The 18089-nt window shown below is 30.7% G+C and overlaps 1 long non-coding RNA gene across 1 annotated transcript; it reads right to left on the minus strand.

The window, feature by feature from the left end:
* Nucleotides 1-9908: 9908 nt before the first annotated feature.
* Nucleotides 9909-11337, minus strand: LOC107904440 (uncharacterized). The gene is made up of 2 exons (XR_001686231.2): nucleotides 10539-11337; nucleotides 9909-10234 (listed from the first exon to the last, which is right to left on the minus strand). It is a non-coding gene; the product is annotated as an uncharacterized lncRNA (long non-coding RNA).
* Nucleotides 11338-18089: the final 6752 nt, after the last annotated feature.

Genomic DNA, 18089 nt, shown 5'->3' on the forward strand with positions numbered 1-18089 from the left:
TATAATTTTCCAAAGTCAGAATAGGGGAACCCGAATTCATTTTAACCTTGTCTCGCATAATTTATTATATCTCATGATTTACAATTCCATTACTTACACCGTTTCTTCTATAAGAAACTAGACTTAATAAGATTTAATTCCATATTTTTTTCACTCTCTAATTAGATTTCCATAATTTATGGTGATTTTTCAAAGTTAACCTACTACTACTGTCCAAAACTATTTTAGTGCAAGATGTTGATTACTAAGTTTATAACTTCCTTATTCATTTTCTCTATAATATTTTCCATCACTTTCTCTTATTTCTCTTCACTAATATATCAAGAACATAAGACTTTATTTAAGAAAACTCTACTATAACGTCATTTCCATGCTTTTTCAATAATAACATACTTAAAAATATATTGAAATCTTGATGTTCTTACCTTGTCCTATTAATTTCAATCTTTAACTTGATTTTCTCTCTCCTCCAGCTTCTATTTCTGGAATCTAACTTGATATTCTAACTCCCCATAGTCTCCTTGTTATCTTTCTCTCTTGATGGATATGAAAATTCTTTTGATTTCTAAGTGAAAGTGGTGAATTTTTGGTGAAAGGATCAAATTGTAAAGAAAAGAAAGTTTCTTTCTTTCTTTTCTCTTCATACGTTGGATGCATGGGAAGAAGATGAAGATTCTTCATCTTTCCTTTCATATATATACTAAATAGAATAATAATAAAATAATAAAATATCATTTAAAAATCAAATTAAAATATTAATAAACTAATATTTATTTAATTAATTAATCTAAAATATCACCAACATCATCATTGCCTTCTAGATTTCTCTCTCTTCTAATTGACCATTTTTCCCTTTATAATCTTTAAAAATTCCCTCCTTGAGTCATCACCTAATTTGGTAAAATTATGATTTAGTCCCTCAAAATTCTTCACTTTTTCAATTTAGTCCTAATTCATCCATTTTCCTTAGTTTCTAGATTATTCCACCCTAAAAATATTTACACTATTGGTCATTCAACTTTTTCATATTTACACTTTAATCCATCAAATTTTGTGTATTACTCTTGGGCAACAAAACTTTTCTCACTTTTGCGATTTAATCCTTTCTTGAATTAATATGTCATAATATAATTTCCAATGTTGTCATAACTCAAAATTTTCTTTTTTGTCACTTTATTTCCTTATTTTACTATCAGGGATACCTACTTTCTTACTGTAATAATTTTCGGTGTATTACAGTAGTAATTTTCGGGATATTACAATGATATTGGACGTAACCTTTTAAACGAACCAAACACAATGAAATGACGATATACAACGAAAACTAATAATTTACAAACAAAACGTATACTGACAACAACAAATAATCAATGAACTAAGAAATTCAATATACACAATAACGATAATCATAAAAAATATTATCTAGACATTTATATTGACATCAAGATGAGATAAGTAATGTGAAAATCTGAAATAATACAAAACAATATCAAGCAAACAATACAAAAGAATTTTTTTAAATGATATAAAGGCAATTTAAAGAATATAAACTAATTTAAAAAAACAACTAGTATACAAATTAATTCAAAATAAAACAATATTTATGTATAGAACAAATTTAAATAAATTATCTATAAAATATTCAAAGTTACACATACATTATTCCACTCATATTGTGTAAATATAAAACCTAAGATATATATGTAAAGATGTTTAACAAAACAGGATATATATTATAGAAAAATATAGAATAAATAATAATAGTTTTAGAAAGAAAAACAAATAATATATAACTTGAAATTGATAATATGTAGATGAAATTTAATATAAAACCAGAATTAAAATCAATAATATGTATAAATATATATAAATAAACAATATAGTACAAATGATATATACAATTTGAAATAAATAAAATAATTTACGATAAATATACATAATTGAATTTTTTAAAACTAAATACATAAATAAAAGTATGTATTATAATTTCAAAAGAAATTATATAAGTAAATGAAGTCTAAATATATATATATATTAATTGGCAAGATTTTGTAAAGTTTTAAGCATAGATTAAAATTGGAAATAAAATTCAAATAAAATGACAATAATAGATGCACAAAAAATGTTGAGGGACCAATAGGGAAATTAACCCAGGCTTCCTAAACGCTGAGCTCAAAGGGACTAGAACAAAAGAATCCAAAACAAACTGGGCAAATTTAAAAAAATAAAGAAAACATAATTTAAAACATGAACTAAAGCAGAGGGATTAATGGCGCAAATATCCTATCTTAGACCCAAAACACGCAGATCTAGCCGCATCAAGGTCGAGTCATCGGGTATGGCCGATTCGGTATCGTTTTGAAGCCATTGAAACCGGCTTAAACAGTACCGTTTTATCATCTTCATAAAACTAAAAAACAAAATCCTAAACATGCATTTGACTGTTTTAAAATAGATTAACAAAGCCCTATTCTCCTCCGCTGTTCGACGCCTCGCCGTTTTCGATCCCTAAAATTCTTGTTCAAGCTCCGATTGCGAGAAGCGAACAGAGATTCAATCGGCACCACCCTAAAGATAAATCCCTCACCTCTTCTTTATTTCTCTTTTACAAACAACAAGTATAACAAACAAATATTGAAGAAACAGAAAAGAAAAAAGAAATCGAAAAAAAAATGAGATTTCAAATCACTTTTCAAAACTTTAATGGCTTTTTTTCTCTGGTATTTTTTTACTGATTTCGTATTGTCTCCGTGTAAAAAAATTACAAAGGTCTTTCCTTTTGTTTTATAGCCAAAATATCCGAAATAAATAAAAAAAATACAATATATGTTTTTTCTGTGCTGTTTTTTCGTCCTATTTGCAGGTACGGAGGCCAGCTGGCGGTGTACGGAGGCGGTGGCACAGCACGTGCTTGGCTGAGGCGACTGGAGGTGTGCAACGGGTGGGTCTGCTGTATAGTTTTAGGGTTTCTGTTTGGGGTTTGTCATTGGGTTTTGTTATTGGGCTTGGGATTGTGTCTGGGTAGTTCAAGTTAAAAACGATTTAGGCCATGTTGGGCCTATATATTTGGACTGTGGACTATTTAAATTTGGTTTTAATATTTGGTTTGGGCCCCGGGTAAAATGAATTATTACAATTAAAATTATTTTAAAAAAATATAAAATTATTAAGTGCATATAATTTCCAATTTCCACCGTTTCTTCTTCCCCACAGTTTCTTTCCATCGTTCACCATCATCGTCGTCGTCTCCAATTTTCTTCCCCATTGTTTCTTCCTTCCACAGTTTCTTCTTCCTCATTGTTTTTTTTTGAAAACCTCAAATTCCATCCTTGAGCTTCGACCTTCCTTGTCTCCGATTTTCTTTTCCGTTCTTCAGATGGCCTCCATTTTTCAACTGAATCTCCAGTTCATTTTCATCACTACTATCGGCCCCTATTGTCCCCTAACAAACCCATTACCCCTTAACAGTTCATTTTTATCATTGTTATCTCTAGTTCATTTTCATAAGATGGCCTCCCACCAAACCCATTGCCCCCTAACAGAACCGCCATACCCATCTACCATCACCCTCTGTCCCTATTATAACCCACTTTCTCATTGTTGAACCACCACGCCCAAAACCCCCGCAATACAATAACCCGATATTTTCTCACCATTTCTCTTCACTTATTTAAGTTCCCATCCAAGATAATAACATTTTGGTTTCCGCTTCTATCAAGGTCTTTTGAACCAGATTGATTATTCCCAACCATGAAGAAATCAACCCTCTTCTCTATTTCTCTAGCTGCTACAATTTCTTTTTGTACTTCCAATTTTTTGTTTACAAGCGAGGTAATGTCTTTTCACTTTATGATGTCCATGGTTTCTCTCTAAAAACTAGATTTCTTTTCTTTTGGAAACAAAATTGTCCAAGAAAATGATTACCAAGAATTCTTGATTTCAACGGTGATGTTCAGTTTTCTTCTTTTTATTTTGGTGTGTTTGTATTTATATAATTTTGATTCGTTGATTTGCATAATCTCAAATTGAATGTTTGATCTTTCCGATTTTTTATATTTCCCCCTCTCATGAAATCTTCAAATATTTTTACATGAAATCTCAAGTTAAATATTCAAGAAACTGTGGAAGGAAGAAACAATGGGGAAGAGGATCGGAGATGACGACGATGATGGTGAACGATGGAAAGAAACAATGGGGAAAACGAAATTGTGGAAATTGGAAATTATATGCATTTAATAATTTTAATAATTTTATATTTCAAAAAATAATATAATAATTTTATATTTCAAAAAAATAATTTTAAAATCATTTGTTCACGTTTGTGCTATTTTGTCAGCATTTAATTATATTTAGACTACTGTATCAGCGGTTAATGTTGATCGTTAGTCAATTAACAACCACGACAGCATATCCGTTAAAACATATCAATTTGACTAAAAAACTTTAGGCATTAAAAGTGCTCCAAAAAAAAAATTATAAAGGGCCAAAGTGACCAAATAGCCAAACGTTAAGGGCTATTTTTGGTATTATGTCAAAAGGTTATTCCAAGGCGATAATTGAGTGTGATAACAAAATTGCAGCTGATTTTCTCAAAGATAGCTCAGAGGTAATATCATCGATGTCATTGGTTCGAAGAATAAAAGAAGAATGCAAGTGAAACTGGATTGTCAAAGTCCAACATGGTTTTAGAGAAGCAAACAATGTAGCTGATTGCATTGCTAAATCGTGTTCCAGTAATGATTATGAACTGAAAATTATTGAGTTTCCTATGTTTTGTATTAAATAGCTCCTTTTAGAGGACAAAATGAAGAGTTCTCATGTAAGAATAGTTAGACTTTAAGTAAAGAAGGCTTATAAAAAAAATTATTTTCATTGGAATTGTTAATCTAATAATAAATGTAGTACAACTTTCCATTTTCTTATTGTCTATTTCTCTTCATGTTCTCATCTATTTCACCATTGAATTTCCTTTTCTATTTGTTCCCTCTTCCTCTCCTTGATTATTGGATTTTTTTTCATCTTATTCTTCTTTTGTTTCCTTTTCCTACTAAGTACTATAATCAGTAAACTAAACTTAAAAGCACTTTCTTTTTCTTATCAAAGATTTAGTGTTTCTTCTATACTAATATTTGTTGTTTTTAACACATCTTAGGATGGAATTTTAAGTTTCATATCGAAAGTTTTATGTCATGTAACATTATTAAAAAAATTATATAGTTTAAACATGGATGAAGATATTTTAATTTTTATAAATAATATTATTTGTTAAAAAGATCAAATTTGTTTAAGATAATGTTAAAAATAAATTATAAATATATAATAATAAGTTTATAATTTTAAATTGTTTAAATTTATTTTTATGAAACTTAAGCACTATTTAAATTTTTTTATTTAAAATGTTTTTAAAACTTTTACATATTTTTAAAATTACAAATTGTTTTGTAAGAATTTTTTAAACCTTTTTTTATTTATTGTTTAAACCATTTTTAAAGTGTATAAAAAATATTTAATTTGGTTAACAATATAATTATACTATAATATTTTTTTATAAAAAAATTATAAATATGTTTGATAAAAATATTGTAAAATTAAATATGATAAATATTTTATGTTATTTTTAACATTATTTTAAAGTTCAATATATAGAATTTAATTTTTATATGTAATGAAAGAAATAATTTTTTGTTTTTGTAAATGGTATACTTTGTATCCAATCAATATAATTTATTAAAATTATACACACATAATTTCCATTATTATAATTTAGAGGGGTTAAATTTAAATTCGTCACAGAAATGCTTTCGCCATTATTGTATTTATCGCAATTGTTAAAAAGTATTCACAATTATTTTTTACAGTAAAACTATAAGTAAGTCATTACGAGGAAAAAGACATTAACATTAAAAGTCACCACGAAATACTAAATAATCATTTAGGTCCTTGTTGGTGGTAAAAGTTTTCTTTTCTACGACAATATAAATTTAATTTTATAAAAATATTTTAATTAATTCTCAACTATTAAAGGTTATTTTGTGTACTTAATAATATTATTATGGTTGTTAAAATTTCAATATTTATTTAATGACCAACCCAAATTATAATTTATTGATCAGGTGATGACTTGCCAGGATATTACCCAAAAAACATTCATTTACTTGCAGACTGATATGCAAGGATACCATAATTTGGTTATTGGGCAATGACTATTCATTGCGTAAATAAAAAGAAATCATAATTTTTAGTTGCAAACAAATTGTAGATAAAATAAACTAAAATTATATTCAATTTTTTTATTATACATGAATAAATATAATTATTAAAAAGTTACAATATGTTAATTAAAACGCTAGGGGTTAGTTTATTATTGCTTTTGACAAGTGCGGTGAAAAAGTGATTTTGAGGAGTACATTTTAGACGCATTTAAATAATATTCAATTAGTTAATATTATGATATTTTAGTAAGAATATAAAAATAATTTATTACAATTTTTTAAATATTTTAATATATGAAATATAAATTTTATTTTTTAAGCAATTAATATTAATTATTTATAAAATTTAATTCGAATATATAAACTATATTTTAAATATTAAAATATAGACAATAAAAATTTAAATATATAATATTATATATTTAAAAATAAATTTTAATATGAAAGTAATTACATACCTAATATAAATATTATATGAAATACTTTGTAAGGGCTAAAAAAAATTTGTTCCTAAAAGTGCTTTGTCAAAAGCAGAAGTTAGAAAATATTGTTTTTGCTTTTGAGTTCAAAAGTGCTTTTCGAAAGTATCACCGACTCCAAAAGTTATTTGTTTAGTATTGTTTATAGCTATAAAAACACTTTAAACTCCAAAAGTACTTTTAAGAAGTAATGTTAACAATAGTTCCGAAAAATGGTCATGTTAATTTATTAGTGACAAATATATCTTCACTAGTTATTGTGAATAAAAATATAATGATAAATATAATTTTTAGTTGTAAATAAAAAGTATACATTGTCACAAAAATGTAGTCACTTCATCATTGTTATATGGAAAATGACAAAATTATAAAATATACAACATATTAAAAGGTTAAAAATTAATATCCAAAATAAATTTAAAAATTAAATTCATATGTACATTATTTTATCTGAAAAAAGTTAAATAGTTGATATACAAAATAATTATAATCCAAAAATATAAAAATATGTGAGTGAAAATTCAAGTTAGCTCATGAGCAATTTCAACAAAGTTCACTACACAATATTTTCCTATAAAATAGACAATAAGTAGTAGTAAAAAATTAATGATATAATTAGTATTATAATACTAATATGTGAAATTAATTATTTAATTATCGTACTTATTGGAAAATTTGGTTGAGAGCATGCTCGAAATATGCTCTTTTACATACCACTTTCTTGAGCTATAAGTTCTTCTCCTGGAACTTCCACAATTTGAATAATAAATATATTATCTAAAAGATAAATCACGTTATGTTTCAGAGTTTAGTTAAGTAAAAAAAGAATGAGATAATTTGCTATTATAAAAATTCAGCAATTTATTGTCCAAAAATGTTGCATAATAGACTCCATAGTTGGGTTGGGCCATTACATGTGAGGGCCTAGTAGCTTTGGTCGGAACCTGTGTTACTAAGGGCTTATTGGACAAGGGTGAAGATGTTTGTTTCAGATTACATTTTAGTCACTTATGTTTCAAATGTTACGTTTTAGTCACTTAAGTTATCGTCTTGTTACGAAGTGGTCACCCTACCGTTAAGCTTTTTTACCTCCCTAACGGTGGTCCTACGTGGCAGTCCAAATTCAATTTATTTAATTAAAAACCTATTTTAATTCCAGCAATTGGACATCCAAGTTGGCATTTCAAACCCATTTAGATTACCACGTAGGACTGTCGTTAGGGAGGTAACGGAGTTTAGCGGTAAAGTGACCACTTCGTAACAAAATGATAACGTAAGTGACTAAAATGTAATATTTCAAACATAAATAACTAAAATATAATTTGAGACAAACAAAAATGATTATTTTTATAATTTACCCTTCATTAAAAAATTTATGTAACGAGGTTAACTATTATTGTGTCATAGGTTTATTCGGTGGGTTTTTATTGCATCTATATAAAAATATAAAAACACAAAATATACTTATAATAATAAATTTTATTTTGTAAAAATAATAATTTTTTAATAATTTCTCAATTGAATAGGTTTTTGATATCAATTCATTTAAAGATTTTAAGCATGTTATATATATAAATATAAATATATATTTACTTTAATTAGATCTGCAACTAGATGACATTTTTAGTCAAGAATTTACTTATATTTAAGTTTCATTATATACTATCCCTATTCTAGTCTTGACAGGAATATTATTAATATAATTATCAATTTTAATGACAATTGTTTAAATTTGAATTATTTATAATTACAACTAGTGGCGGAGCCAAAAGGTTCATCTTAGTGGACCAAGCTAAAATTAGACGTGTTATGAAAGACATAACTCATAATATTCTTTAAGGTTTGTATCTTTTATCAATGTGGTCCTTTGTTTTAGTTAAATTTGATTATTAACTTTATAAAAGGAGTCAAATTTTTTTTAAAATGAAAATGCTAACTAAAATATTAATATTTTAATGATATCGGCGTGACAACCCGCATGGCAAACCACTTCAACTTCATGCTGGCATAATACTTCGTGTCCTATATGTTACATTGATCAATAATTTAAAAATTATAAAAATATCCAAGATTCGAAAATTCAAAATTATAAGAATTATAAAAAGTTTATTGAAATTAAAAAAAAGAAGTATGAAGTACATACGGGTTGTAATGCGAGGCACTTTGTTTAAAAATTTAATGTTTTAGTTGGTATTTCTATTAACAAACAATAAATTCTAACCTTTTCAAAATGTTGATAATTAAATTTAATTCTCTTTAAAAGATTGATGGTTAAATTTAACTAAAAAAATTTAAATTAACAAAAAGAAATATAAATATTTAAATTTTTATGCGATTTTGAAATATAATATATTTCCATTAAACATCATCGCTCTTCTTAAAACTGACATTTTATTTTACATAAGTTGTTTTTCCCATTAAAAATTATCATTCTCTTGTGGAAAAAAAATATCAATAGCTTTTAAAAATATTATATTTCATAAAAAAAAAACATTCATTGACACATATATAAGGAAGATATAATATAATATTACTAAATTATTAAATTAAATTGAAAATAACCTATTTGAAGTCCAATTCAATTCAAATTGGATGGAGAAAAAAAGACTCAAGATACCTTAAATTTATCTTAAAAGATACCTTCTTAACTTTGGTCACCTATACTTAATTGATATTAAAATTTTTTTCTCTTTATTGGTAACTAATATAAAATGTGCATATGATAATCTATGTGGCAAAAAAAAAATTTAAATTTAAAAATATATAAAAAATTTCAAAAAATTTATAAATTATTTTTTCATCTAGAATAAACCTAAACAATAAGTTGCTTAGATTTATTTAAATTAAAACAATTATTTGTCCAGATTTATTCTAGATATGTTTTTAGTAATTTTATATATTTTAAATTTTTAGCATATTATTGTTTTGAAATTAAAATATATAATATTTGAAAAAAAAATTTATAAAAATTATAAACATTATTTCTTGGTAGCCCTAAACCTAGGCAAATGCATAATAATTTGTTTAAATTCATTCTAGAAAATGTTTTAGTAGTTTTATGTATGTCATAAATAAAAGATGAAAATTTTCATTTTTTTTGTTAAAATTAAAATATATAAATTCTAAAAATAATTAAATTTTACACGCCTCTACCATCGTCATTTTCCAAAAATAGTTCGAATGAGAAAACAAAAAGAATAATAGACTACCCCTTTGGTGACCTTCTTTAACCATGGAACCCAGAAGGGAAAACGAAATCAAAATCAATCATAGTGAGCAAAAGGATGGAGATAAACCAAAAAGCTCTAACCTAAAAGGCTAAAAATAAATCATTTATGTACAAGCCCAATAATGTCCGGCCCACTAAAAAAACCAAATTAACAGCCCAATTGACCCAATACACTACCCAACCTAAACCCTAGCCCAATACACCTAAAACAGCAGCAGCGAACTTGGCTCCGCAACAGCCTCACCCTCCCACGCCTCCGCGATTGTCGCAGCACGGCCCTCCGTGCGAGCGCGCCTCTTCAACGGCCACCAAACCTGCGAGAACATAGCAACAAACTCTAACGAAACAGAATGGCAAAGGGAAACATAGTAGATTTTTTTTTATTTTTTCCTTTTCTTTTCCATTTCGGCTATTTAAAGCTGTGAAATCTGTAACAAAAGGAGGGGAGACAAATTTTGTACCGACGAAATTAAGGAAAATAAAAAGAAAATCAGAAAAAACAAAAAGTTTCTTTGAAGGTGATTATTTTGTTTTTCTTTTTACTTTTACCGTCTTTTTTTGATGTTCTTCTTTGTTTTTTAAAACAAATAAATGAAGAGGGAGAGAAAAGAGACTTACCGGCGTTGAGTAATCGGAGGACCTTCACTTCGTCGTCATCGGAGTTGGAGGCTCCATCTCCAGAGGCGGCGGCGGCGGCGCAAAAGAAACCCTAGCAGAGGGTTTCTCTGCTATTTTTTTTAAAAAAATCAAAGAGAAAATTGAAGTTTTTTGAGGGAACTTTGGTTTTTATAATGGCTGCGAAATGACGCCGTTTAAGGCCTGCTTCAGTGGCCTCAAAACGGCGTCGTACAGCCTATACCCATGCGACCCGACCCATAAACCTGTTTGGATCCGCGCGTCTGGCTTCAAAGGGGAAATTGCACGTTTGGCCCCTCCCTCTTGCAGCGCGTTTCAGCTAAATCCTGTTTTTCTTTTTTTAAAATTGGGTCGCAGATTTTATTTTTGTTGCAATTTGATACCCCGCTGTGTGGCATTTTGGGAGGGAAGGAATAATTTCCTTTTAGTCCCCCATGGTTGCTCGCGCGTTCAAATTGATCCTTTTTTTAATATTGTTCTAAATTCGCCCCATTTTTTCGTTTTTAATTCAATTTAACCCATTTTTAGTTTTTCATCACAGTTATGCGGTACCATTGTTTTATCTTATTTCATTTATTGTTATTATTAACATTATTATTATTATTTCATTCATACATACGCATTTCTTATCATATAATATACATGCGCATATTTTTAATATGTGCATACATATCTAGGCCTTCATAAATGCATGCATATTTACACATACGTTTTTCTTTATATTTTTCTTTATTTTTATTTTCTTAGTTTTTATATACTTATTATATATACTTATTCATTTTATTTTTCCTATTTTGTAAATCTATATACATATACATACATTTAAAAAAAAGTTTTTAATACATACATATATTTTTTGCATATACAAACATTTTTTTTTACTTTTGTAAATATGAATATACGTATTTTTTTATATTATCCTTCATAGATTTTTTTTTACAAACATGTGTATACATGCATACCTACATATTTTAATACATATTTTAATACATTCATTTTCTATAGTATAAATATATATATTTTGTTTTTTTAAATTATTATAAATATTTTTTATACACATTCTATTATTTTATATGCATATTGTACATATATACATATATTTATATACACACATATTTTCATGATATACCCATACATTTATATTTTGTAAATACATACACATTTATAATTTAAATTAAAGTATGTGTTTCATGTTGTGTATTAACATTTTATCTTGCTTTTAAAGAAAATGTATGTTTTCATTAAAGCATGAAAATCATCATATTTTATGAATTTTCAAAATATTTGGCATTCGTGATTCTCGAGAAAGATCGTGTCCTAACTTACTGGATTGCGGTTATTTTTCGACGAATTTAGAAAGCTAAGTATTTGTTTTGTAATAAATTCGCAAATTTCAAATAAAAGCTTATTCTCGGGAATTCAAAAATGTTGGGTCCTAACTTACTGGTCATGACATTTTCTTCTCGAAATAAAAATTTTCAAAAGCAAAAGGAAATATTCAGGTATTTTGAGAATTTAAAAACATTGTGCCCTAACTCACTGGGTGTGGTGTTTTATTTCTTTGAAATACGAATGTCTTATCGTTTTAATTCATTCATGAAATAAAAAAGTTTCATTTTAAAATCTTTTCAAGTTTTCGACACCAAGGCATAAATAAAATCAATTTGGTACCAATTTTGGGCGTTACGAGGGTGCTAATCCTTCCTCGTGCGTAACTGACTCCCGAACTTGCTTTCTCAAATTTCGCAGACCAAAATTATTTTTAAGGTGCGCCGATCACACCTTAATAAAGGATCGGTGGCGACGCCAATTTTAGTTTTTATTTTTAAGTCGAAACTAAAATTTTTGTTTTCAAAAAACGGTTTCGACAGCTTGGCGACTCCACTGGGGACTTTGAGAGTCGAGCCATAAATTGATTATATTTGTCTTTGTGTCAAAAATCAAAAGTTTTAAAGAAGTTTCATGAGTTCCCTTCGCATTCATTGATTTTTCATCTTGGTACGTTGGCAACTTTGCATTTGCATTCTGCATTTTACCCTTTAAGTGGGAGCAAGAAACTAGTCCTTCGTGAGGTTTTCACCTCCGTGCAGGGTAGTGGACCGCTTCCGGGATATATCCGTACCTATGTCTTCGTGAGATTTTCATCTCCGTGCAGCCATAGGGAAATGTATCCCCCTGAACTGAACTCGATCCACATGAGCCTATAATGGGTGAGGATCGAGGAATCTGCTGGTTCGAGTACCCTTACTCTAGAAACTAAGCCTCATATAGTGAGCCTTAGGAACCCATCCTAGGTAGAGCTACACTAAACCTTAGTAGATATCTGAATAGGAGTTTTTCTATTTCTTGGTTATATTTTATGTTTATATGATACTGACCTTTTTGTGTTTTGTTTTGATTGCATGACATGACATTACATTTTCATCTTAAAAAAAAAGAGGTGTTGATTCATGTTCAGTTGCTAAATAGAGAGCTTGTCATAAGAAAATGGGTTTCTTGATAAAGTGGATGACAATATGGTTGTCCGAATATGGTCCAAGAACTCGTGATAAGAGAAGGATGATAATTTAATGGAGGACTACACGACCATGGCTCCGTTGCCCAAGGATTCAAGATGACAAAGATTATTCGAGAGCTGTTGAACCTTCTTAAAGAGAGGCCAACGAGCATCGCGAGGATGAGTGAACAACAAGTTGTGACCCGGATCGAGCAAAAAGAGATAGAAGAAACATCTTTTTTTGAAGAGTTCGTGAGATTTATCTTAACGCTCGAATGAAGAAGAGGATCGAACGTCTCCGCCTATGAGGGCAAGGCCATATAAATATCCATTTTATGTAAAGAGATTTGTTTTCTAGTAAAGTTTTCTAAATGGGAATTGAATCAGAATCAGCATCTCTTTATGCATTTATTGCATGCATTCGCATCACATGACATCATACGCATTAAAGTCCATTAAAAGATCCTAATTGATTAAAATCATTACTCAGTTAACCTGGAAACCAACCAACTAACCAAGCACCGTTACGGCACCCGAGTAAAGATTAAAGATATGGATCAGAGGTTGGAAAAACTCGAACAGTGTCAGAAGGAGATGCAGGACCGACTTCAGCTACAAGTGCAGGAGCGGTTAGACAAGATGAAACAAGAGATGTCTGAGAAGATACGAGAATCCCAAGAAGATATAGTGGTAAAGTTAACCCAACTGATCACTAAGGGAAGTGATAAAGGAAAGGGCCCCGTGGCAAATGTCGATGAGGGAAATGATGATGAACCTCTCAATCCACCAGGTTTCACCCCTCCATATATGCGAACTCAAGCTGAATATCCGTACAAACCCATTGTCACAATCAGGCCTCAGCAATCCCAGGCCAGTGCTTCGAACTTTCAAGCTAGATTGGGCTCTAACCCCGAAAACTACCCTGTTAACTCTGCCATTCCTGACTTTAATGAAGTGGCTGAAAAAGAAAGAATAAAGGAGGAGCTATCGAAACAGTTAGAGGAAATGTGCAAGTGGCTCGAGGAGAAGTTCAGGGCAATGGAGGTCGCTGAAAGTTATCAATGTATTGACGCCAAAGAACTGAGTTTAGTGCCGGATTTGGTACTCCCCCATAAGTTTAAGATGCCAGGATTCGAAAAGTACAATGGGACAAGTTGCCCAGAAGCTTATATCACCATGTTCTGCAAACGAATGGCGGATATGTTAACAACGACCAACTCTTGATACATTGTTTCCAAGACAGCCTTGTAGGGGCAGCATCTAAGTGGTACAATCAGCTGAGCCGTACCACGATTGGTTCATGGAGGGACTTGGCACAAATATTCATGAAATAGTATAGTCATGTGACGGACATGGCTCCTGATAGAATCACCCTTCAAAACATGGAGAAGAAGCCGAGTGAAAGCTTCAGGCAATATGCACAAAGATGGAGGGAAGTCGCAGTCCAAGTCCAGCCACCGCTCTTGGAGAAAGAAATGACCATGCTATTTATTAACACACTGAAAGCCCCATTCATTACGCATATGTTAGGAAATGCTACAAAAAGCTTTTCTGACATAATTATGAATGGTGAAATGATCGAAAATGCGATAAGAAGTGGGAAAATTGATATAGAGGAGAGTAACAAGAGGTCAGTCTCAAAAAGAAGAGAAAATGAGGTGAACAACACGGGTTACTCTAAATCAGTTACTGTTCAGCCAAGAAAGGTGGTTGGTAATCAACAAAATCCATCGAGGCAAGATTCTGGCATAAAGACTGAAAAGTTCCAGTTTACACCAATCCCAGTACCGTATAAGGAACTGTATCAAAATTTGTTTGATGCACATGTTGTTTCCCCTTTTCATGTGAAGCCTCTACAACCTCCGTATCCCGAATGGCATGATGCGAACACACAATGTGACTACCACGCGGGAATTACGGGACACTCGATTGAGAATTGCACTTCCTTCAAGAAGCAAGTTGAAAGACTTATCAACATGGGTATTATCAAGTTTGGTGACTCGTCTAGCACAGGAAATCCGCTACCCAATCATGATTGAGGATGGAGGGACTGCAATGTATGAAGAAGTGGTGAGAAATTTGCACATCGATGCCATATATGCAGACACAATTTAAAGGGTCATTGTTAGATATTTGCCTTAGAGGTGTTCTAAATAATGAGACTGCGGAGGAAACCCCTGAAGTATTTAGAGTCTGTTAGAGTAATGTTCAGAACACACTTGTTGCTTTCAGCCTAGAAGCAATAAGAATTTCTTTGTGAAATAGGCTCACGTCTGAACATTATTATTTTAATGAAATACATTATTGCAATCATCTTTGAGCAAATGTTCTTTCATTCTTTACGTTTTTTTTCATTTTTTGGATTTTTTTCTGCCAAACCATTCATTCATATTATTCATACATTCTTTTGTATATTCTTGGATACCTACTATGGGTCCCCAGATATCAATGTCATGAGTGACGCTGTTACAGACTCAAAATTTCCTTTTGAGTGAGACATGTGTTTAGAGGGATCTCATGACTTTGAAGATGACATAGATTGTAGCTTATCTTCAGACTTGAGGAGGGTGATAGAATAAGAGGATAGACAGATCCTACATCACAATGAATTATCAGAAATTGTGAGCTTGGTGAAGATTGGAATTGACATGATCACAAAGACGAGGCGGGACCTTATAGAGCTACCCCAGGAATTCAATGATGTCTTCACATGGTCATACCCAGATATGCTCGGGTTAAGCACTAGCTTGTAATCTGAATAACAGCATGATGTCAGAAATGGGCAGTAGGTTCAACATCGATGCTATGAACGATGTAGTAAACTTTCTTTGCTGGGGCAATATCCTCCTCTTTGGCTTATCATAGCTTTACTCATTGAAGTCAAATTGTCATTTCTCTACATTTTATCCTAAGAGGAAGACCCGAAGGTTCGTCCCAAAGAATTTCATAAGAGGGAACTAGTGTTGAAAAAGATCCTTCCTATACAAAAGGATTTTAGAGGAAGATAGAGGCCAAATTAGAAGGGTCCATATGTTATAAAGAAAGCCTTTTCTGGAGAAGCTTTGATCTTGAGTGAGATGGATGGTAAAAATTTACAAAGTCCTGTAAACTCAGATTCAGTCAGGAAATACTCTGCTTAAAAAAGGTGGGACCAAGGTGAAAGCCTATAAAGGGCGCTTTGAGTCAAAAAAAAAAAGACCAGGGTGAAACCCTACAAAGGGAGCCTTGAGTAAAAAAAATGGAGAGGCTAAGGTGAAAACTCGCAAAGGGTGCCTTAGACCAAAGGGGATTTGAGTTGAAAACCCGAAAAGGGCGGTTCAAATATTGATCAGAATGGGGCATGAAGTAATCAGAGCAGCTCAAATACTGATCAGAGCGGGGCATGCAGTGGTCTTACTATACCTGAATCAACAGGAAAGGGTAGGCGACATTTTGGGGGCATCGACAAAGTACTGTAGATCTCCTAAACACATGTTAAAGTCAGAATGGTCTTCAGAAAGACTGTACAGAGAAGTTCAGGCTGCGATATCTGGGGCACCTAATCCTTATACTATTTTTGTTATTCTTGGAATACTTCATTCATTTCCAAGATATGCATTCCTAAATCAATTTCCTTGTTATCCATCTTTATTATCCTTGATAATTTATTCATTTCGAGCTATGCTCAGAGCCAACTCTATTCTTATCCATGATCTTTTTGCAAGCATGTTGCATTAGAATAATGGTTAATAGACTAATAAAACTTTCACAAGGGAAGTTTTGCATATTACTCTAGAAGTTTCTAAATAATACAAGAACCTGAAACAGGACTATTGTTTAGAACGCACCAGGTTGGAAATCTAATAGGGAAAAGTCTAAATTCAGACTATCCCTTTAAATTTTGTTGCCCAAAACATCGATTGGACAAAATGGCAATGTGTCATGTTGGTGACAAGGATTCAATGAACAAGCAGGCAATGATCACCGAATAATAATAAGAAGTTGTTCTTGGAGAGGAACATTCTTCATTTGTGCATGAGAATTTGGTATGACACCCTGGGAATGGTGTAAGGGACCAAAGAGTTTCATATCCTGTATCCTTGAATTGTGATAGTAGAGGATTGAGAAAAGACCAAATCTTTTTACTCTTGGGTGACAACGGGAGAAAGATGGTATAAATTTTGCATCCCAATGGATCAAACTTGGAGGTTTACAGTGGGGGGCAATCTGGTCAAGTGTTTCTTTCGAGACGCCAGCTGAGTAAGAGGGTGTTATAGCACATTAGCGATGAAACTTAAAATAAACATTATTATTATTATTTCATTCATACATACGCATTTCTTATCATATAATATACATGCGCATATTTTTAATATGTGCATACATATCTAGGCCTTCATAAATGCATGCATATTTACACATACGTTTTTCTTTATATTTTTCTTTATTTTTATTTTCTTAGTTTTTATATACTTATTATATATACCTATTCATTTTATTTTTCCTATTTTGTAAATCTATATACATATACATACATTTAAAAAAAAGTTTTTAATACATACATATATTTTTTGCATATACAAACATTTTTTTTTTTACTTTTGTAAATATGAATGTACAAGCCAAATTTAGCCCGGGTCCACTATCCTAAAATTTCAAAACCAATTACAACCAAATCAGGCCCAAACATTAAAAAATGTGGCCCAAACCCAATGAAAAAAAAACTAGGGTTTCAGATCCCTAGCCCCTGCTTCTCATGTGCCGCACCTAATCCCTGGTGCCATCAACCACCCCGCCGCTTTAGCAGCCACCAACTCCTGCCACCGCCACCTGCTCTCTGCCACTGTCGTCGTCCACTTGCCTGCAAGAAATGACAAGAAATAATATAAAAACACTGTAAAAAAGGCTATAAAAAGCCATTCAAATTTTTTTAATGGGGTTCGGCCCCTCTTTCACGATTCTAAGAAATAAAAAAGCAAAAACGGATTTAAGAAACCATTTTTTTTTGGTATAAGATCTATTTTCTTTTTTTTCTCTTTATTTTTCTTCCTTTCGAA

This window comes from Gossypium hirsutum, chromosome D07 (assembly GCF_007990345.1).
Source record: "Gossypium hirsutum isolate 1008001.06 chromosome D07, Gossypium_hirsutum_v2.1, whole genome shotgun sequence".
Classification (NCBI taxonomy): domain Eukaryota; kingdom Viridiplantae; phylum Streptophyta; class Magnoliopsida; order Malvales; family Malvaceae; genus Gossypium; species Gossypium hirsutum.